The sequence below is a fragment of the Hippocampus zosterae genome, chromosome 5 (genome assembly GCF_025434085.1).
Source record: "Hippocampus zosterae strain Florida chromosome 5, ASM2543408v3, whole genome shotgun sequence".
Lineage (NCBI taxonomy): Eukaryota > Metazoa > Chordata > Actinopteri > Syngnathiformes > Syngnathidae > Hippocampus > Hippocampus zosterae.
The window spans coordinates 14562933-14585938 of record NC_067455.1 but is presented as its reverse complement, the minus strand read 5'-3'; the positions used below and the strand labels follow the sequence as shown (position 1 = coordinate 14585938).

The 23006-nt window shown below is 39.2% G+C and overlaps 1 protein-coding gene and 1 long non-coding RNA gene across 2 annotated transcripts in view; one reads left to right on the top strand and one right to left on the bottom strand.

The window, feature by feature from the left end:
* Positions 1-23006, top strand: part of LOC127600853 (F-actin-uncapping protein LRRC16A-like) — a 692893-nt gene that overhangs the window by 91582 nt on the left and 578305 nt on the right. The window lies entirely within an intron of this gene.
* The window catches only part of LOC127600902 (uncharacterized), a 39576-nt gene continuing 21346 nt past the window's right edge, over positions 4777-23006 (bottom strand). Inside the window, exon 3 of the long non-coding RNA XR_007962436.1 lies at positions 4777-4834. This is a non-coding gene — a long non-coding RNA (uncharacterized LOC127600902). The remainder of the gene's footprint in view (positions 4835-23006) is intronic.

Sequence of the window (23006 nt, the reverse complement as noted above, 5' to 3'; positions counted from 1 at the left end):
GCAAACCTTGGCCACCCAGGATGAGAACAAGAGAGATGGAAACTTTAATTCTGTTTATAAACCAACTCTGGATTACAGGGTAGGCTGACGAGAGAGAGAGTGAAGAGTTTCAGTTGCTCAGCTGTAAATAATTAAAACGCAGCCTTCCTCGATTGGGTCTCCCACTTCCTGCCTCCCACAAATACACATGGATCCAAACCCGCACACACAGGAGCCTCCGTTATCATTTTTATGACTTACCTTCCCCGTATAAAGCATATTCGCTGTTGATTTTATGCAGAAGTTTGCAAGAGGAACCGAAGTCTGCCGGCTGTATCTTGTTCAAATATAAGGTGCTGTCTGTTTCACTGCAGTTGCTAGGAAACAAGTCTCAGTTGTCTACGTGGAAATTTGATAATCACAGACCAACAATCAAAAACGTTTTCAAGTCTCAAGCTTTAGGAGAAAATAGTTTGCGAGGTGGTTGTGAATTGGGTGAAATTTATTGAAAGCAAAACTATTACGTGAGCAACATTGCAATTACCATCTTCTTAAACCATCTTTCCGACTTTCATAATCCCCGTCAGGCCATCAAATGACAATTTCCCGACCGCAGAGTGAATTGCATAGTCTCGTGTCAGTAGTACCACTTAACTTTTCAACTCAGTGGTTCGGGCTTTTCTACATAGTGAGAGCCGTGGCTAGATCATACTTGAGAATAGAGACTGACCACTCAAATGACCTGCTGATTAAATCGGTCTATTATAGCCTTTCTAAAATCATGAACAATGTTTGCATGTCCCTTCATGTAGCCTAACCATATGGGACATTATCAACAGATACAATGGTACGTCTACTTTTGAAATTAATTGCTTCTGGAAGAAATTTAAAAACTAGAAACTTTTTGTAAGTAGAGACGCGTTTTCCATGTAAATGCCCTGTTCCAAGCCCCTCCTCCCTCCCAATATTCAGACATAAATGTTGTCTAAAGCATAAAAACACATCAAAATAGGTAACAAATACATGTTGCAATTTGATTATTGCACAATAAATGAAACAAACAGAGAATAGAATTAAGAATAAAAAGAGTGTACAGGTACATTTAACTTTTGACTGTGTTCTCATCGTTTTTGCCCTCTTTAGTTAATGGTCTCAGAAGTGTTTTTTGCACAGCATTTTGGAAAGAACTGATCCAAGGACGTTTGCTTTTGTCGGCTTTTAAATCCTTCGAAAACGTCCAAGGCATCCATTAGCATAGTGAGCGATCGCCCGAACAAGAGGCAATATTTTCCTGTTGAGACGTTTTGTAACATGAAAATTTTGTATGAAGAGATATTTGTAAGTAGAGGTACCTCTGTATTGTTTTGGGGGGTTCAATGTAAAATACAGCATCACAAATGTGATCCCTTCGTTTTGGATGGCATGTATCGGTTAAATACGGCCGTTCAATGCTTCTGTCAATCAACAGCTTGTGAATTTTAACTTTTAGAAGGAATGCTGTTTTGTGATTGCAATTCATGCGAAAAAGAAATGACTGCAATGTTGCCATTTTACACACAACCTAAAGTCATGGTTTGTTAAAAAAAAAAAAAGCAAAAATGTGACAGTAAAATCTGAGACATAGTCAAGAAACTACTGTTAACATAAACATGTATGACAACGATAAATGTCCTTATAACTTCAATAATTCAATGCATTGCACCATGTATTGTGGGAACCGAGTGGCATTCCCATTGATATAACCAACAGGTAGATAAACTGTTGGTAGCTACATTAAAGCTCATAGTTGTTGGCGAATTCCAAGTGCATGAGCGGCACAAACTAAAATATCAAGAGTGCATGTTCAATAAGATAAGATAAGATAAGATAAGATAACCTTTATTCGTCCCACACTGGGGAAATTTGTAATATATATTGCAATATTGCCATATTGACAGCGCATGGTTTAGCATTGACGAAAACAAAGCAAAACATGACAATTGGTTGAGAAATGAGCACCTTCCAATCTATTGTCAATGTACATGCATTGCCTTTTATGGGAGTGTTGCCACTGACTACCAATGTCACCGAGCTGGGCTGCTGCTGGACACGTCACAACAGTTGATGCGCTTTATGCATTTGTAACAATAGCTCGCTGATCACTGATGTGAAGAGAAAGTGCCTCTCAAGTGGAGCATCCAGCTTCGTTACCTGATCATCTTCATGACTGATCACCGCAGATAAACGCCATCAATGACCGCAAAGAGTTTGACAGTAGACAGGGAGTAGCTAGCTGTCTGGGCCTGCACCAGACATTCTGGTTTGATCGGTGTGTAATATTCTTAACAATCAGTCGTGTCAGTTGTTTTTTTAAATTTGCTGTTATTTATGACTCAGCACACAGTATTACAATTTTCGTTCGACATGATGCCAGATTTCTTCTTCAACAATATCAGGCCTATTTCCTTTTATTGGCTTAACGCTATAGCTACCGGATTGTCCACTTGACAGATATATGGAGGTTTGACACTTCCCACTAAAACTTGATGCGTCTTGACAGGTAATCATCATTCAGTTTTTATGTCTTCTGGAAGAAGAAGAAATCCTCTGCGTGATCATGTTGTTTTATATGACTTTCCTTTTGATGTCAGAACTAAGCTACATTCTCTTGTTATTGCGCTTAAAATGTCTGTCTCCTCTTGGTCCTACATAAACAGAGACTTAGTTGTGCTTTTTTTAATTTTTATGAGTCGATTAATTATTTTGGAGGAAACTCTGTCTGAAATAATGTTAATAGTGGTGAAACTTGCGTTGGCTACAAAGCTGGAGACACCAGGCTCACACACTGCCATGATGGAGAGTAATCGGGATTCCTGAGTCCAACGAATGAATCTGTGATACATTTTAAATTATTTGAAAATATTTGACCTGCATCAAAGTCCCAGTGATAGTGACTGCATTCATGTACCAATGTCTTAATGTAGCTTTTACCGAAAAATCCAATGAATGAGGTTCATGAAAGTATCTCCAGCCTGAAGACCACTTTCAGAAAGAATAAACTTGAACCTCTGTGCACAATGACTGCATTTTCCCCGTTGGAAAAAAAACAAATTGAAGTGTTCGAACTTAACTCAGAATCGCATTACGCTACAGCTTTCATACCCTGTTTTGAGTGACATCATGCATGATGGCAGTTCACCTCAGTTTTTCATCCAACTTTAGAAGAAGAAATATGCTCATACTCTAAATACATGATTGCCTGGGTGTTGACTTTTAGTGTTTAGAGAGTGCTCTTGTACTATATGGAATGTATTGGGTACAGAAACCGTAAAATGTGGCCGTTCTTTGTCAAATCTGGTCATCTGGGTATTATTCTCTCATCAACCTACACGCATTTCCTCTTGTGCAATCCATCGGGTATATTAAGTCCAGGAGCTCACAAAGGTGGAATATGAGATTGCACACCCGTTTTACAATGTATAATTGTACAAAAGAATGCTGTCAAGCCTTCTAAGACACTTTTGGAGAACTGTCAAATGAAAAATGGAGACTGGTCAAAAAATATTTTTATCAAGCTGCTCAAAGAGGAGTTGTGAGTCTGTTTCACTGCATTTTGGTTGTGATATTTATTGGTGATTAATATCAGCGCCAGCTGAGTTTTTCAACTTTTATTTTTTTTATTGTTGGACCTTGATACATGCATCTAGTCATCACTAAATATACTGGGTGTATCAGAAGTCTGGACAGACTAATGTGTTTAGATGAAAAGTGAGCAAGCCCAAATGCAAAAATAAAACAAAAAAAAGACTTGAGATGTGAACGGGAGAATACGGCTTGATTGAGTAAATAAAAAAAATAATCACGTAAAATATGGAATTCTACTGATGCACATGAGAGTTCTTGAGGGCAGGAATGGGGGGAATCAGCGCACATTTGTCATTCATACATTCCACACCCTCAATTATATACTCATTACAGCACATATTCTTCAAGTACCGGTATACAAAAATTAACCAAGTCACAATTCAACTTTTGTGATTTGGTCTTGATTATTTAGGAGATTCAGTTTTTCCATTCAGCTGAAAGCAAACCACGATAAAGTTCACACTTAGAAACGCACAGCACAACAAACACACTCCCACACCGTCATCCTGGCTTTTTCCTCAATAGCCTGCCAAAGGCAATGGTCTACCTTAGCCAAGTCTTTGCACTGCTGGAGGTTCAGGGTTCAGCTCATGTCAAGAATGCATTTTACCAAACACACACGCACGCACCAATTACACACTCAAACAATGGCCACGACCTCTTTCAGTGATAAAAAAAAAAACATTGAGTTCAGCATGAAATTTGACCACAGAAATCAAAACAACGTTGTGACTGATGTTTGTCATCTCACCTGCACTTCTACTAAAATGATGACGCTATTTTAAAAAAGGTTTTATCTGGTTGCTCACTTCTGCATGGGGACTTGGCAATAGCGGAGATAATGAGGCAGAGACAGTGCTGGGCAAGCTGACATTTTTACAGAATCATAGCTCTAAGTCTGCATCTTGCCAAATGTCAGCAAAAACAATGGGGAAGATTTGATCCTGGGGTTGTAGGACATTATTGGAAACATGAAAGTCCGAGCTTTCATTGTTTTTCCTGCCCAGACTATCTGGACTTGTCAAAATCCAATTTATCTGGCACGGGCACAAGTGCCCATAGCAGCCATAGTATGAGTTGAAATGGGCTGAAAGTATTTGATGTCTCTTCAATTTAAAATTCACTGATACAGTGAAAATATCACGTAACTCAAAATGTTTCTTTTGCTTACCATCTTCGCTATCCAACGTTGAGATGTGGATTCATAGCTCTGAAGCTGCATCTTTTGCACCTAAAACGGCAGTGATGGAGCCAATTGAGGAAATCAGCGCAATAAAACAAACAGAACACTTAATGCTTCCTCAGATAGAAGATCCTGAACACCCAACATAAGCAGGAACTTATCAATGCCTGCGTACCTACAGTTTCACAAAGTTTAAAAAAAAAAAAAAAAAAAAAAGATCGGTTTTGATAGAATACTCTGCAGTTTAATATTCCTTCGGCAAAGATTTTAGCTTGTTGGATTTGGTAATAAAAGCACTGAACGAAAGGTGATCAGACAATTTAAGATGTCTGATGACCTGCCCGATGTGACTGACCCCAATGTGAGAAAATAAATGTTTTCGAATTGTCAGTGAAAACTGTTCGACACAGAGACTTTTTCCCTTGAGGCTGCAATACTGGCAACACACACACACACACACACACGCTCAGACCAGCCTCACAGTGAAGTGCAGACGTCCACATTCACACAACAGATGTTTAGAAGCACACCTATCTCACCACAGAATGATCACCAAACTTTCGTATTAAGTTTTTCTATTAGCGAGCATCTATCCATTGTCTATACTGCTCATACTGCTCAGAGTTGTTGAGAACTGTGGGATAACAACTACCTGCGGGCCAAAGGAAGACTACTCTCTGAATTGTTGCCAATCACTTACAGGGCACATAAAGACTGCAGCCCTTCCCAGACTCATTGAGTGGGAGCAAATCCCATATAGGCTGCCTGGAAGCCAAGTGAAACACTACACTATCAATGAGTTATTGAACATTATGTGCCTGAATAAATTGTTGGAAACCTCAACATGCTGATCCTAAGGGTATTGAAATCGTTTCAAAATGTTATTTTCTTGCCAATTACAGCATGTCTCTCATTTTGTGAAGAGTTTTGAAGTGTGAATGCCAACCAGCATGAAGCAAATAGAGGGAAATCTCCAACATTAAACAGTCTCTGTTGTTCCAGTCACTTTGTGAAATACTGTATGGTGATGAACTTTTAAATTGGATAACCTTTGTGACTTTGAAATTTGGAAGTGCCACAGCAGTGGTAAAAAGAAAGCGAAGGATGCCAGCTGAAAATGACAAAAGAGGAAAAGTTATCTTCCTGAAACTTTAAGCCCTTGTGCAGACAATGTTTGTAAATCATAAGGCATTTTTTAAAATCTCTCACAGACCCCACACAGAAAAAAAATTCTGGGATTCAAAAGTTTTGATCATACTCTGCATGGTGTGCTCCGAAATGTTACATAGGCGCTTTCGGACTACCCGCATCTCCATGGGCTGGTCCTCCATTCACAATCAGCTTGAACATGATAATTTAAGGTCATTGGTCCCGACCTGTTTCAGACCCTAATATCAAGGCACATTCACTCTTAACACACCTCTTAACACATGGAATAATCTTCTCAAAGATGAGACAATCTGCTGTTGACGTCGGAAAGCGGTAAAATCACGAGAAAAAAACAGCCCAATCACAAATATTGTACCAGGCCTCCCTTTCAGAGGAGGTCATCAACATTGAGCCAGGTAATAAATGAGAGAGCATGACCAATTGGGCTGGGTTGGCACAGGGCAGCTAACTATGTCAAAAACTGGCCTGACAATGATTAATAATAGACCTCATCATCACAAATAATGAAAATACTTTTTTTCTGCATTATGAATTTGGAGGTAAATAATCATGGTTGTTGTGTGTGATTGTTTATTTGTGGTAGCTCTGTTGATTTCTCGCTTGATTCTTTTTAAAAAAAACACATTCAGTTAGCCTCCGTGAAGAACTAATCAACTGGCCTTTCACCTCAAGCCTGGAAATCCAGACTCAATCGCCGGTCACAGTCGCATCAAGGAAAACCTGAGCAAATAGACAGTGAAACGAACCAATTAGCGAAGAGCCAATCTGACTGTCAGAACAGCAACTTGCAGTCGTGGGAAGCAAGGCAAACACATCTTGGAATAATAATTCCAGTGCCGTCAGATGATAGTGTGTTTCTGGTCATTTAAATCTGAGTTTCATGCTGAATGATACAAGCTATCATCCCTCCTGGGCATCATTTTGAATGTTATGAGGATGGACATGCACCGCCAAAGAGTGTCGTTGCTCATGAAGAATACGTCCGAGCAAATAAACAAATTTGATTGCAGCATTCGTTTTGAACCGGGGCTGAGCCGCGGTCAAAGGCGGGCTGTCCAGATCCATTTCTTTCGTGCAGAAAGAAAGCGGGTTTGGGCTCGCTAGAATGTTTCACCTCACCCATCTCGTGTCACGTGATACCCACTGTAAATTGGATGATAGGGCTAAAATTTGATGATTGGTTTACAGTTGCAACCGACCAGATTGTCGATCAATGTCGAAGCACATTTACCAGATGGTGGCTACAAACTAATGTACAGTAAAAAGCTGATTGGGCTTTCTAATAAATTGATTGTGGAACACACAGAGCCATGACCCACTTAATTGATAGAACTGTCTTTGACAACACATCTGGCCAAAACAATGTCTCTTTCTGCCGCCCTTTTATCGCCAGTAAAGCAAACCTTATCTCACAAATGGGCCCCATATAATCACCAATTATATCAGTGACACCACAGTGGACAAATACACAAAATGCACACATCAAATCACATTGATGGAGCTGGATTTGATCTTTTTTACTGCAGTCTATTTACGGTGAAAGACAAAACAAATTAAAACGAGTGAGAGAACCTTTGAAATGACAGGCTCACGTTCCAGCAATCTGTCAAAGCAAGGAAAAGTTCAAAGTAGGGTCATCCTTCCAGGGATATTTTCTCACCATTCTGTCTAGAAAAATGTGGACGCAAAGAGGCAGTGTGAAACAGAATGCAAAGACAGGCAATATTCAGAAAGAGATGAGACCAAACATGAGGTCGTTGGATGCATTTACCTGCAATTTGAGGTTTTGAAAGGTTTTGGGTATGGATAAGAACATTGCCAAATGCCTGTGATTTCTGCTCCAGATTATCCGTCAAGTTTGCAGCATCCTTTGTAATGGTTCAAAAAATTGCACATCTCAAAATTCTTGGATAGGATCAAGAGTATGAACAATGACAGAAAAAAGAAAATTCAAAAGTAAATATTTATCAACTACTGACAAATTGGCCAGCAAATGAATTGTTGAAAATGGGCACGTCGTGATGTGTTTTTAAAAATTTGCAAAAAAAAAATAAATCAAGTAAATTGGGTGGGGTTTTTTTGTTGTGCGTTACTCTGTGATGTCACATGCGTTACGTCAGTGGTGCAGCTATCATGTTCCCGACACACCCTCCAGTGGAAACTTGAAACAGATGAGGGTTTACCTGCCCAAATATATAGCACAACTCTGCTCATCTGACAGACTTCATTCTGTTACAACTTTAGTGGGATCATCCTAGACCAGACAAAATGCACCAGAACCGGTGAACGGAAGGTCAGTAGGCCACAAGATATGTGGCTGTACAATGCCCCCCCTCCTTTCCCGGCACCCCCGCCAATCTCTCTCCAATTCATCTTTCTCACTCTCCATGGCTCTCTCACATCCTGCTACTCTATAGCCAAGACGTCATAAGCAGAGCTTGTTTTCCTTCTTTTTCATTTGCCCTCCTCCTGTTTTGAACATAAACAAGCAAGTCAGTTCAGTTACCAACTGAAAATGTGACCGCAGGCATAGTAGAGGGGGGGAAGAAGCACATTGTGAGACTATGTCGTATTGGTGGGGGTCGGTGGGTGTTTTGAGGGAGGTAATGAGATAGATAAAAGAAGGCGGTGTTGAGGGCAACAGTGACAGCCAAATAGGGGAGCAAATGAGAACCAGAGTCTGAGTGTGGGGGGAACTTTTTCGCCCACTGAATACTTGGGTTAAAAAGTCAAAGCTATCACAGTTTCTGAGGACAGATGTCATTCTTTCATCAGTCTGTTCTGTCAAATACAAGGTTGAGGTGAAATACTGTCCGCTCCTGTTCGGACAAGATGGCTTTCCTAGAAGCACTGCCTCGCAGCCAAATACACGATTTGTACTTTTGAAGGATACATTTCAGAAATGATTGATTTGCAACCATATAATTTTGGGTGGACATATGATATGGATGATTACTTTGTAGGAATGCTAGCAAGAGACAGAGCCACTACAAAAGTCTACATGATGAAAAGGTTTGTTGACTCCAGCTCTGACTGTCAGAGATGTTAAAATATAGTGTGCTATGACCACATTTTCCATGATTTTTAAATAAGTGTGCCAACCAAATCGGCACCGGTTACAGATTGCTTGGCAACCACCACTTGTTTAGTTACTGTTTAAAGATTTATTTATTTTTTTCTGAGGGAAGGAATTCCATTTGAAATATTTATTTTCAAGAACATGACCTGTGCTCTCATCTGCTATGCATAACTAGACTTTTATTCATTCGGTAGCGAATTCAAGGTGGCACTTTTTAATTGCTATGCGTAGCTAGGAATTATTACAGCAGAAGGAATTGGCTCAGGTCAAATGGCCAACAAAGCATGGATTTTGCACACAGAGAAAGTAAGTGCTATAAAGCATGTTGTGCAAGTAAAGTTATGGATAGTAAAATATAGATGGAATGATTTCCTATTTCAGCTTTCACTCCAGATACATGACTGACAACACCTGAATTTGACCGCTCCTGACACCAGTTATGCACCTAATCAATTCCAGTATCCCCATCACCATTTGATTAATTCCAAATGAAATGCAACTGTTCTAGGACAGATCATCTTATTTGGTTATTTTTACTTGCCCTTTCAAAAAGATCTCTTTTTTAAATTGAGTTGTACGAGTTGGAAAACACATTCAAGGTGGAAAAGGTTTCAAAATTATTTATCTCGGTCACATTTTTTTACATTCCAAAAACCGGGCATTTCAACGCTGGCGTGTGGACTTTTTATGTCCTCTGCACTTGGTAGTTGAGGGAGATCAATGTCTCCCAACTCCCCATTGTAATGCAGAGTGCTTTTAAATGTTAATTTTAGTTCTCTTCCCATTCAGTTGATGGATGCCAATGGAATACACTGTGGCGGTTTACCACCATGCATTTTTAGTTGGATAGCTTTCTGATGTTTCCTAGCAAGAATGACTTATTCCACCTTTCTAACACTCAAAAAAACAACTTCTGCAGCAAAAATGCTCCTCCACCTCAATCAGGTTTATACAGACATGTGCAACATGCCGTGTACTACTGTGGAATGATGGAGTCACAGCTGTACCTCATGGCTGAGCCACACTCTGGGATGAGTGTGTTGCTTAGTGTAGCAGCAAGAGGGAGCAGCAGTACACAAGCTGCATTTTTTGACTGCAATGATGTCATTCTTCCAGTCAGTGCCAAAACCAAAAACAAACACACACACACACACACACAAAACAAAGCAGGTGAGCATTTAAGCAGCAAATAGTGGCTGATACTGAGTCCTGCTCATGCCACGCATGTTAAAAAGAACAAATCCAGAGTCAAGCAATACAATGCCAACATGTTTATTTGCTCAAAATAAATACTGCGAGCTTGATGAAATATACACAGTATTTAGTCTTGAAAAATTAATTCAGGAATGAAATGTTTTTGTTTTTTGATTGCCACCTGAAACTTAGTCTTAGCTCCTTATACTCACACAGTGTTAATTCAGTTCACACATCTGGACAAATAATTACGATTCTTGTCCTGACAACCATGTAGTGTTTTCCTCTGTGAAAACAAACATGCACTACTGTGTCGATACAAAACCGACAATGACACGAGGAAAGAAGAGAAAGTGAGTACGGATGTCTCTGGTGAGATTTAAAAACTGTTATTTTCACTGGGATTTGCTACGCGATGTTCCTCTAATAGGCTTCTGAGTGCTGTGCCATGAGGATAGTCACGCTACAGCTGCTTTGTATGAATAACATTTCATGTGCAATAATCTGTGGTTTTCTTGTGACAAAAATTGCACACAAGCACTGATGGGGAATGGGTTCACCCATTGCCACATTCACACATCTATCTGTTCATCTCTCCCATCAAAACATACCGTAGTTACATACCTATTAGCTAATAAGCACCAGAATTTTGACCTTGGTGAAAATTAAACACCATACCACAAAAGGTTCATTAAAAAATATTTAATGATATAAGTGAACTATTTGACTGATACCCCCAGACAAAATGACCTGTGTTTTTGGGGACAGTAAATGCATGATGAAGAAGAAAAAACAAACAAACATATAAATCGCTCTGGATTATAAATTGCATCGCTTTGGGAAATTTGGTTAACAAAAAGATCAGTACAACTTCAACCTGCACCCAAAATCCCTGTTTTTCTTAAGTGAAGACCATAGGGTGTCGTGTAGTTAATGGAATGGAGCCATGTTCTTTTCCCATTTCCTCTTCTACTTTTTTTAGCGGTTGGCAAATACTTTTAGTGCATTGCTACTCCCCTCTTAGCAAAGCCACCAGCGGTGGTAATTAAAATTTTCTCAAATGTCAATCATTAACATTGGCAACAGTGTGAAATAAAAACATAAACCAGGAAAATTATTTAAAAATATTTAGAATCGTGTTGCTAACACAACAACTGGATGACCCAAAGCACCTTCGAGGTTGCACAACCTGTTAACCAAACTGGCCTCGACAAGGTGTGATAGGGTTTGGATGCAGTGGTCACGTGGGTATGTTGATTTGTCAGTACAGTACTCCAGTTAACAGTCAAAGCTGGAGAAAAGGTAATTAAAAAGCTTCATAGGAGATGCAAATTCATGCTGGGCTACACACAGTGATTCAAAATGATACATGAACACACATGCATGATTAATGGAAATGTTAGCGATGTGACAATGACATGTCATTTCATTTTTCCTTGGATTCTCAACAGGAAACTCCAAATACAAATCGTCATGCCAGTGGTGATGCTAGAACCATCATTGCTCACCAGATTTACCAAGAAAACAATTTTGAAATAAGCAAATTAATTCTACCCAGTATTAGTCATTCCCACCCAGCATTATAAAGCACTATGATCGCTATAATGTTTTATAATACCTATTCTAAGAATTCTTGTTTTGTAATCACTTATTTTATTAAGCGTAGTGCAAATGTCATAATAATGAATGTATAATTACAGGGACAAATGTATTGGGTGAGAACCCCTTACAGGAAAAGAGACTTGAGAATTTTGGATTGGTCCTCCATTTGTAGTTAAGACAAGTAGGGATGCACGATATTTATCGGATCAATGATTATTTGTCAGTTATTGGAAAAAAAATTATGTCACTTTTATCGGTCTGATACTTCAAAATTGGGCCAATATTTAGGCCCATATTGAAAACGGTGTCATCAGCAGGTTGCAACAGAGATACCGAGAGACAGGAAGAGTCACAGAAAGATATAGAAGTGGAAGTCATTTGGCCACATCCCATGCGGATGAACACTACATAGTGAAGAATGCCTTGAGAAACCGGGTGATGAATGCCAATCAAATCAGGGCACGTACCACATGAACACCCAAGGTCCTCCCTTCATGATTCCCCCTGGGGTCACCCCCAAGACTATCCCACTGTGGTCAGAGTATAAGGGCTAACATCCAGGCAAAGATTTCCACTGGTCCACTGGTAAAATTAGGGAGCACCAAAATCTCTGGGAATCCAAGTGAGAGGCAAATTCCCAAACTTTTTGTGTGTCGGTTATGTCTTGGTTATCGTATCGACCATACAAAGCAGGATGTGTGATTTTGTTCTCAATCGAAATTTCTCATATCCTGTATCATTAATGACAAGCTTCTCAAGATTTATACAAGATGTTGGTATTTGTCTGCAGGGTTTTTTTCACAGTGAGGTGAAAGGTCAAGGTGCTGTCTGAGTCAGTCAAGTTCTTCCACCTTAGACTTATTCAATTATGTTTTCATGCTTGGCGAGAGAAAAAAAAGACTATCTCCAACCTTTTCCCATGAAGTTGGATGCATAGAATTGTCTCAAATATCCAAAAATTCAAATTAAGGGCAAGTTAAGGCTGAGGGATAATCCTTCGTTTCACTGATTTCAAGCTATTTTCAAACAATTGTATTCACATTGCCTCGTGGTTTTTGCCTAAGTTGCACAATCCTAACTATCTAATTATAATACAATGGGCATTATTTTAAGACTTACTATAACTGGAATAACTAATAAGGTCCAATCTGACTGAGAACATGTCACTATTTAATTTTGAACCGGGCAGACTCATATGATGTGTTGTTCCAGATCAACATATCAGCTGAGACATGCCACCACCATTAACTAACCCCCCCACACCCCCCCCCCACACACACACACACCCCACACAGCCCTTCAAACACACACACAAAACTGCTGCTCCCGTAGGCTATCACACCTTGTCAGAAGGTACTTGTTGAACAAGTTGTTCAATGTCAATGTCGTATCGGGTCATCCAGATGTGCGAACAGACAGTTTTGGGACAGGAAAAGGAGGCAGAGAAACCAGGTCAACTGGTGCAGCACGTGTGTCTGCAGGCATCTACAGATCAAAAGACAAGAAACCAATGGAACATCTGCACATGTCCGGACATGTCTGCAGTGATGTAGAAATGTGTTGGAGTTAATTTGTAAAGTCTTATGCTCACCGCATCTGTATATATGGCCCTTTTAAATAACTAGTGCAAAAGTCTGTCCTATACAGTTTTTAAATATTCAAGGTGGCATACTTATCAATGAAGAAATGTCCCTCAGACTGTTTCTCATGAGTCACATAAAGTCACCAGTCCACACATATGGAGCTATTTACAGCTAACAGGTGGTGGGGCAGTCCACACTGACAAGTGTGATACCAACAAATGTTGGTAACAAGACTCGCTGTCTTGTTATCACTGCTCTTGCTTCATTTATGGCCCTGAATCAAGTATTAAATATGACATTCGACCTCATATTTCCTAATTGAGGAAATGGAGGAAGACTGAATAGCAGGTGTCTCAATATTTATAGTTCTGTGATCACAAATGATGTAACATTGATGGAAAAGTACCAGATGATGTTGTGATTCCACGCAGATGTTGATCAAAGATGAACCCCAGCCCCTTTTAAGCTTCCATGTTTCCATTCATCCAGAATGATATTTGCCTCATTGGTCACCAGTCCTGGAAGGGAGGGCCTGGTTTACAATTTCTTTTCTAGTTCATCCCCAAATATTCTCACAAAATCCCCAAATATTTTGCTAAAATCCGGGAACAACTTCAAAATAAACGTTGAAGTAGCAGTTGATGTCTATGTATTCTTTAGTAAGATGATTTTTTGTTTTTGATTTTAGTTTTTTTTTTTTTAAGTTGGCCTTCCTACTGCATTGGCGATGTGTTATCATCTTGAATGGCATAAACAATTGTTGCTGTGGGGAGCTTGACTACTACTTACTGGCAGTGTAAATAAGAGGATACTTGAGGCAGGAAAAATGCTTTGAGGAGTTTTTTAAACTGGGATACCCAAATTACTTGAGGACTCATTTCAGCCCGAGGCCGGAATGTTCCTTAGTATAAGACAAGAGCCAGGTATTTCACTCAATCTAATCACAATTTAATCGAAATAGTTTTTAAACGTCCGTCTGATATATCCAAAATCGTACTGCAAATAGGCAGCTCACTTTCATTCGGTCTCTCCCGTTGACACTATTATCCTATTATTTCTTTGTCTCTTACTTTCTTCTTCTTCTCCATTTTATTTGAATATCTTTCAAATAAATACAAATCATATCAAATGCAAAAGCTAAAATATATGTGCAAAATTCAAAAATAACAAGCCTGCCATGAATGAATATTTCAAGACAGTTATTTCCTTCTTATTTACGCCACTCGGAGGCTGCTGCCGCCCGAGGAATGACAACCCTTGTTGGGATTCTGTCGCATCAAGCCAGCAGATTTGAATGCTAAACCCATTAGCCGAGCATCACTCACAGTCGGAGCTGGCGATGATAAATAACCCAACCAGAGGAATCTGATTAGGGAGATGGAGGCGGGAGATCTGAAGGAATGAGTAACAGCAATGTTGCTGTTATCAGGCCTCAGTCAGATTGGAAATCGTATACCGAGACAACATGAAATGTTCATCTGCAATGAGATGTGGCAGCTTGTTTCCCAAAACATGAGTTGGGACCCGAAATTGGGTCTGAGATTTATCACTGGTGGTTTGCAATTAAATGAAAGTTGAATTTTGCACGCATCTGTATGCTTAATCCCACCGATGTGCCCAACCGTAGGCTGTATTCCAATTGGAAAAATATGGGGACTTTCTGAAATACCATGAAGGTAAGGGTGCAGGGGAGTCATTTTCACCTGACTGACAGTCATATTTAAATTGAAGACACTACTCATTAAAATACAAAGCTATTTAAATGCAAATTCATTTAATTACACTGGTTAAAAGTAAATTCTAATTAGAGGGATGTTTGCCCTAAATGTATTTTTGACAGATTAAAAAATAAAATGTCCACCTTTTTTCTAGAGCATCAGGTTGATTTTTTATTTCATTTTCATTTTTAAGTTTGACCTAAAAATACTAAAGGTTGCAGAAACAGATTTTACCATGCATTGCAAAAAAACGGTATGATGTTTCAGAAATAAAATGATTGCTGAACCAAACACTTAATTCATAAGAAAAAATACTGCAGTGAAACTCCTCTACAACAAAATTGTTTGCAGCAAGAAATTTTTCACAACAGGGGTTTTTCACTGACGCAAATTTGATCTTAGATGTAAACACACACACAAACGTATGTGTACTTTTTATTTTTATTCCAATAGTGCATAAGTATGAGAATACACTTCATATAATCAGTGTAGAAAGAAAAAAAAGGGAAAGAAATTGCAAAATTTACGATCAGCATTCACTTTCACTTACATCAATTTCTTGGATAATGGCTTGTATTTTCCTTCCTCCGTCTTTCATTTTGATCACTTTTACCATCGCTTCGAGCGTCAGAGGTCTTCTTGTCTTAGCTTCTTGACATCCAAAGGTTCGTTTTGTAGCCATTTGAGCAATGCAACGTTCTTGCTGCATCTGAAACTAACAATAACAAATACTTCCTGGACCACTGTGCATTTGTAAACCAGTGTGGTGGTTGCTGTTGCCGTTTCCGAACAAAGCAGTAGAGGTCGCTGTTGGATTAGACTTTGTTGTAGTGAATCTCGTCGCGAGGCAAGAGCACAGAAAAAGATTTTGTATAATGCAACAGGGGTTTTTTTCGTTGTATGGGGGGCAGGAAAGTGGGAATGGTGTTAATGCATGAACATTTTTTCACACTAGGGGGTATTTTCGCCCATGTAGGTTTCGTGTAGAGGAGTTTCACTCTAATACATTACTACATTACATATTCCATTATTGTGACAGTATTAGTATAAATACTTGATGTGCTTGACAAAAACTGAGTGCAGATTAAGAATAAGCACAAAAAAACATCTAGAAAACTTTACTTCCATCTCTGCAGAAAGAAATACGTAAAAATTTGTTGACTGGCGTTATTTTCGCAGACACCTGATGTTAAAATGTGCAAAGGACAATCTGTTACTCTGACCAAGCTGATTATCACACATGCTGACCAATGCCTTGTGTATTTAACTCTCCATCTTGCCAAATTCCCGCAAGGGGCTACATGTTACAAAAGAAAACCTGCCTTTGTGGTTACGTTACATTTTCTAGGATATTTTCAAGCAGAGGTTTGGGTGTGGCGGACCCAAAGAAACCATAAAAACACAATATCCTTTTCACTCGGGGACAGACCAAAGACATTCATGTTGTATATTTTTTTTCATATCTTGCGGGGGAAGAATGTCATACCAGAAAAAAACAACAACAAAAACCCTCCTTATATGTCTTCAAACAACAAAATGAATGTCATGTCGCATTGAGTGCAGTCAACTGAGATGTTCAGTTTTATCAGTCATCATTTCAAGGTTTTGAGTCATCATTTCAAGGTTTTTAAGAATTTCGACTGAAAAAATGTCGAAAGACATTCAGTGCTGTTACTTCTACAACATAAGAACATGTGTTCTTCAAACCAAAGTTCAATAATGATTTTTTGGGTGGTACAAATGGGGTATCAATGAGTCGAATCTTGTGAGTTGTGAGGACTGAGAGGTTGTACCCCGCCTACTGCCTGAGGACAGATGGGATAGACTCCAGCACGCCCGCGACCCTCGTGAGGATAAATGGATTGAAAAATGCATGGATGGATGGACGTTCAGTTAGAAGCCCATCTATACCTCCTGCATGGAGATTCTAACTCATAAATCTCATAAGCCTTCTCTGTGAAAAAACAACCACATGCTCGCATCCATCGATGGACCTTTCCCGCTGAGTGTTATTAATAAATGCAGGTTGCATTAGGAAAGGTTAATGAGCCTTAGTGTCAGAAATGCTCACGAGGAATAAAAACGAGAAGGGTAAAGAAATGGTCACACGAGATATTTGATTTGATATCTGTAATTATTTAAATTTGTATAATTGTTTTAGTCATACCCTAACAAATACTAGCGAGAAACACAAGTGAAATGAACTCGCCAGAACCCGAGGCAAATGGAATTCATGAAGATGTCATGCAATGATGCCATCTTTTTTTCATAACAAGCAAACATGAAAATATGTCACAGCATTCGAAACATGTGCAGTGTAAAGTGGAATTTATTTTGACTAGCGCTGTCAAGAAATAGTACAATACGTTCATCAATATGCTTGTTTTTGTATTGAACGACACCAACATTTTATTTCATGTATCCACACCTGCCCAAGCACAGGAATCTTGCATTATTCGTCCATACTTTGTTACCTAATACAATGACTCCTAGATTGCGGATATCTAAATTGTGTCTTTGTTTTACATACATCTCTTCTTAAATTGGCAGACAAAATAGGTCTGGTTTAATTTTGACATCTCATGTGTGATTATGCCTGTCCCAGAAGATGACATGCACAGTGTTTTTGTTTTGTTTTTTGTTTTTTTTATAGTTGGTCTGGCTTAGAATATGAATGCAGATCAACTCATCCTGTATGTATGTATGTATGTAAGTATTTATTTGTTTATTTATTTAGATACCCGTACCTTGTTTGCTTTTTGTTCTCTTTAAATTATTTTAGGAGTGCATATTTGCCTCTCCTCCCTGCTTCCCATTATTTGAGTCCCACTCTCAAATATAGATCTAGAGTAATTAATCCATAAAAAATTCCCTTAGTTACCTGTCTTGCTAGCTCAGTGGGTGTATGATATAACCAACTGAAACCACAGCATGTGCTTTCTCGAAAATTACAGTACAGAAGGACTTCCCTGGGATACTTAAATAAATTACCCAATTACACACTTTGGACTCCATATTTGCATAGAACACAGCTGCGCTCGAAAAAAACCCCCTCATCTATCCTGACTTTTGCACTTTGGAAATCTTGACACACTTGAATTTGTTTTTTTCTGAACTTTACTCTTATGGAACCATCTCTAATTTTGGCACATGGAGAAAGATTGTGCACGGCCATGTTTAATTGATAAATTATGACATCAGCGTGCATCGTACACACTGAATAATTGTCAAAATCAAGTCAAGAATGCATTTGTATTATTATTTTCATCTTTCATCACAACACAATCTAGCCTGCCTCCACGCCGAGCTAGATCATACCTCTCATCAATTAGACTTGCACTGGGCACAAAAATAGATCCTTTTTGTCTTTCTTGAGAAATCAATACATTTGTGATTCGTATATTGGACACTTTACCTGAAGGTTTCTATTGTATTCAAATGCTTGAAATATTTGGTAGGTATTCATTTAAATCTCTTTGTGTCTTACCTTCTTTCACACACACACACACACACACACACACACACACACACACACACACACACGCACTCACACAGTATGTGGGTCAGTTTTATGATGGTGTCACTGTCTGGACTCAGCAGCAACATATTTGCATCAGTCATCCTAACTAGACCGTGAAGAGAGACGGATTTCCCTGCCCAGCTGTGCTAGTGAGTCAGAGAAAAATACCCTGATAAAAGCCTGCTGGACAAAAGCAAGACCTGAGGATAACTTGGATCAAAGTAATGAGCCAAAATTCTGGCATTTAGCTTTTAGCAATGCAGATTTATTGTGTGCAGAAAGCAACGTGTGAGGCATAGAAGACTTTTTTTTTTTAAATGACTACAGTTTAGTCTAATTTATTATGATCTCTTGAGAATTTCCTCTGTACTGTATACAATATCAGTGTGTGTACAAAGTAAAGATAGAAAAAAGGATTGGTTTGGATAGGCTTACCATCACACAAACTGCTATTAAGTGTGTTTCATATCATGTAGTATTTTTATAGCAGCATGCCTCCCAAATGTAAACAACACTTGGGTCCCTATTTTCGTAGATAGGTGTCTGCGCGCCCTGCGTAAAAAACGAGCGCATCTTCACTTTTGTTTCTGATTCAGAAAACTTTATTTATCCCCGTAAGGTAATTTGGATTTAACAGGCACGCTCTGCACAGGGCAACTCAAGTTTTCAGGGCTTAGGAATTTAGCAGACTGCATTGCACCTCGCTGAGCATTCTGGCGGATTGAGCTGGTGCATCTACAGCGAACTTGACAATTTGGTGACAGAAAGTATACTCTATATGGCATAAAAACGGATGCATCATCTTGCCCGGACAAGTCTAGTTCAGTGTGTTTGTAAAACATTGTATTAATCAATTAAATGAATGAATTATAAACCAAGGACGATGAAATATTCCTCCTTTTACGTATTCATTATAATTGAGTTTTAACGTGTAAAATTGTGTAAACATATACTGCTGAATACAGTGATGGAAGCTGTCAAATAATCACTGCTGTAAAAGAAAAATGTGACATACCAGTGATAATTGCATCAGAAGAGGTGTGACTGGAAAAAAAAACATGCTGAGCTATGAGCTGTTTTGCAACACATGTCATAGTATAGGCCTAATTCTGCTAGGAAAGCAAAATATCCTACTCATGTGCTTTAGGGTTGAATGTGAACTCACTTTTGCAGCCAATGCAAAAGAACAAAATTCAACCTCTAATTAGGCCTGCTCATCCCAAATTTAGAAGATTGGGATTTTTAAAAAGTTCATGTCAAAAGCAGCCTTAGGGCTTTCCCCAAACTTGAAAATTTGACTGTTGTATTGCAACTGTGGGGCTTAATTAATTCAATAGGCAGGCTTGTCAGGTCATATAAAAATAGTTTGGGATGCTAATATGGAATGATGATGAGACAGAAAAGTGATTAATTAAAATCGCAGAGAGTTGTAATTGCAGAAGCCATCTTGACTCCTTTGCTCATTTAATGTCCTCTTTTTTTTAAACAAATTGTACAGAATGACAAAGCCAAAGAAGGGATGGATACAAACATAAGGTTCGTGATGAAAGTGCTATGACTGAATCACCTCAGTAATACTCCCTTCCTGACCACTCTGGTCTCTGCCTCTGAAGTAACTCATATGAACTTGCCTAAGTTTGAAACTGCTGTCTGCTATGGCTTTTTCTTTTTTTTTTCAACCTGGATTCAGTTCAGCTGAGAATCAGCACGCTGGGCCTTGATCCCTAACTCCCATTCTGGTAAACTTTCAACTACAAAAAGTTGTTGCTCCAGTTGAAAAAGGGCTTTGTTGATAAAGCCACTTTGGAGTGGGGAGATTTGACTCACCTTTTTCACACTGTTTGGGGATAACTGTGTTTGCTTTAAAGATGTTCACATGAGTCAGAAGAGTGCAATTGCAATGCAGCGATTAGATCCCAATGAAAACGCTCTCTGTCAACCTGAAACCGCTATCTTTAACAGTGGGCATTACACCACTGATACAGTACGGGCATAGAGAGTTTAATAATGTGAACGCGCATAACAGTCATTTAGTCACTGTCATGGCAGGCAACCATTCCTCAGACTCAACTTGCTCCGAAAAATCCGAGAAACACACAGTACACACGCAGGCTTTATCTGCGATATCACGAGCTGCGCATCGAGAACAGTTCCTTTGCCAAGGCAACATTCTGTTGGCAAATGTTGTGAGAGTCCCTGGTAGTGGAGTCTTCTGCTCATTTTGTACTTCAGTCTGTCCTTATCTGTTACTCCCTCATAGGCATGAAAAGTATGTGCAGATTCGACTCAGAAACGTCCCTGATGCCATCAAGACTACACAAAATTAGTTCACGACTGCAGTCAGCAGGCTGAAAAATAACTATTGGAGGAACCCATAGGCGGTATCTTTCCTGCACCAACTGTGTTTGAGTCCATCTTGCCTTGCCAAGTGGAGGAAATGCTGTGCAGTGTCAACCACAAGGGGGCCACTAATCCAATGCAAAAGCCTTTTTGTCATTACAAAAAAAGGACACACACCAGCAGTCCTCACCTCGAGTGGAATATCATCGAGTATTAAGGTTTTCATTTGATTATGTTTTAAATAGAAACCTTTCTGTCCTCCATGGCCTCTTATGTAAAGCCATTTTCAGCGGTTCCAAATGTTTGCAATGCCGAGTGATCACGGGAACACAAAAATGTAGGCACTGATATCTGGAGCCATACTAAAATGAGAAATACCATTGCACAACTATCTTTTCATTGTGACAGCACCCAGACCAACAGAGCCAAAAACACAACCACGCATGACACAGTTTCCGTTACTTTTGCATATCAAGTCAACTCTAGCTGTTTCCACAATGACAACTGATTTAGAGATACTGGGCTCTGTCCGAAAAAAAAAATGAAAATCAGTATAAACACACAACATTGAACATATAAATGAAAATCATTGTAGTGTGTGATATAATGTTCAGAGTTTACAAGTAAAGTATATTCACATTTGTTTTCATCGGTTATTACAAGGCTAATTCTAGTTCAGAGTGTAAAAACAACAGCGAGCACCACTAAACTAAAACACTAAAAAAAACTCTTGTATTTTCAGCAGCACTTAATCAGTGGCATCGCACTCATGGGGAATGTGGGTTTTATAACACACGCATTTTTTCCACACACACACTTAACACATTGTCCTTCCATCCCTTTTTTAAATAATGCTGCAGGCCCTGTCATATGCTATTTTTAGTATGTGCAACTGGCCTCTAAAAATGAACTGCTAACTGCAAATGGCCCCAGGCCATTGTTTGGACACCCCTGGTATCGCCTAACCTTCGCTGTGAAATGGAGGCTGTTTTCCCAGCCTCGCAGCCAGGTCATGGGTAGGGAATGTTGACATATCGGAGGTATTGTGTAAATCGTAACATCCCTGCCCCACTGTTCAACAGAATTAAGAGTCACTTGCTCACTGACACATTTTTAGAATTATGCAGCTCACATAGATTTATTCCGTAATGTCTAAATTGATATCTCAGAGACCCATCCATCTCTAGCCAATGTACTCATAAGTCAATTTTCTATAAAATGAGTTGTCAAAAAGTGTTAAAATAATCCAAATAAACAGTAAATGTTTCCATATTTTGGACATTAAAAACACTTGCAAAATAAAGAGAAGAAAAATACAATTTTCCATGTAGGTAACTTTGGCTGGGGATGAATTGATTGCCTGCCTTATTGAAAATTGGAAAGAAAAGTGGAAAGAAAATAATGCAACGAATAACTATTCAGAGTGAGGAGCCTTGAGTCTTTCCCCCAATTTCCACTAATTAAATTCTTCTTCCTCCCCTTCAATAGACGTAGCTACATTACACGGTAGTAGAAGAAACAGAAATAGCGGATTGCTCTTGTTACATTACTTGCTATTAAAGATGGTTAATAGCAGTGGGTCGTATTTTGCCCTCAAGTCAAAGTGGAATAGAAGACAAATATAAGTGGAAACACATAAAAGTCCTACAAAGCTGCAAGTGAGACTTTCAGTTGACCCCTTTGACCTGCACCAAAACTTGAGTGGATGCGAGTAATAGCGCCCTGAGGCAGCGCAAATGTTTGTGTGGGTTAATGGGCAAAGGAGAGAAATAGGTGTTCAAGAGTCGGTTTTGTGTGTGCTTGCGCATATACATGATTTTATACATGTGAGAATGTGTGTGTGTGTGTGTGTGTGTGTGTGTGTGTGTGGGGGGGGGGGGGGGGGGTGTGTGTGTGTGCGTGTGTGAGCGTGCGTGGCTGTCAGCTCTCGAAGCAACAAACCCCGAGGCTGTGACAGACGGAATCTAAACCACGTTACCCACATACTCCAATGCCTTGCTTAATAGTGCATGAG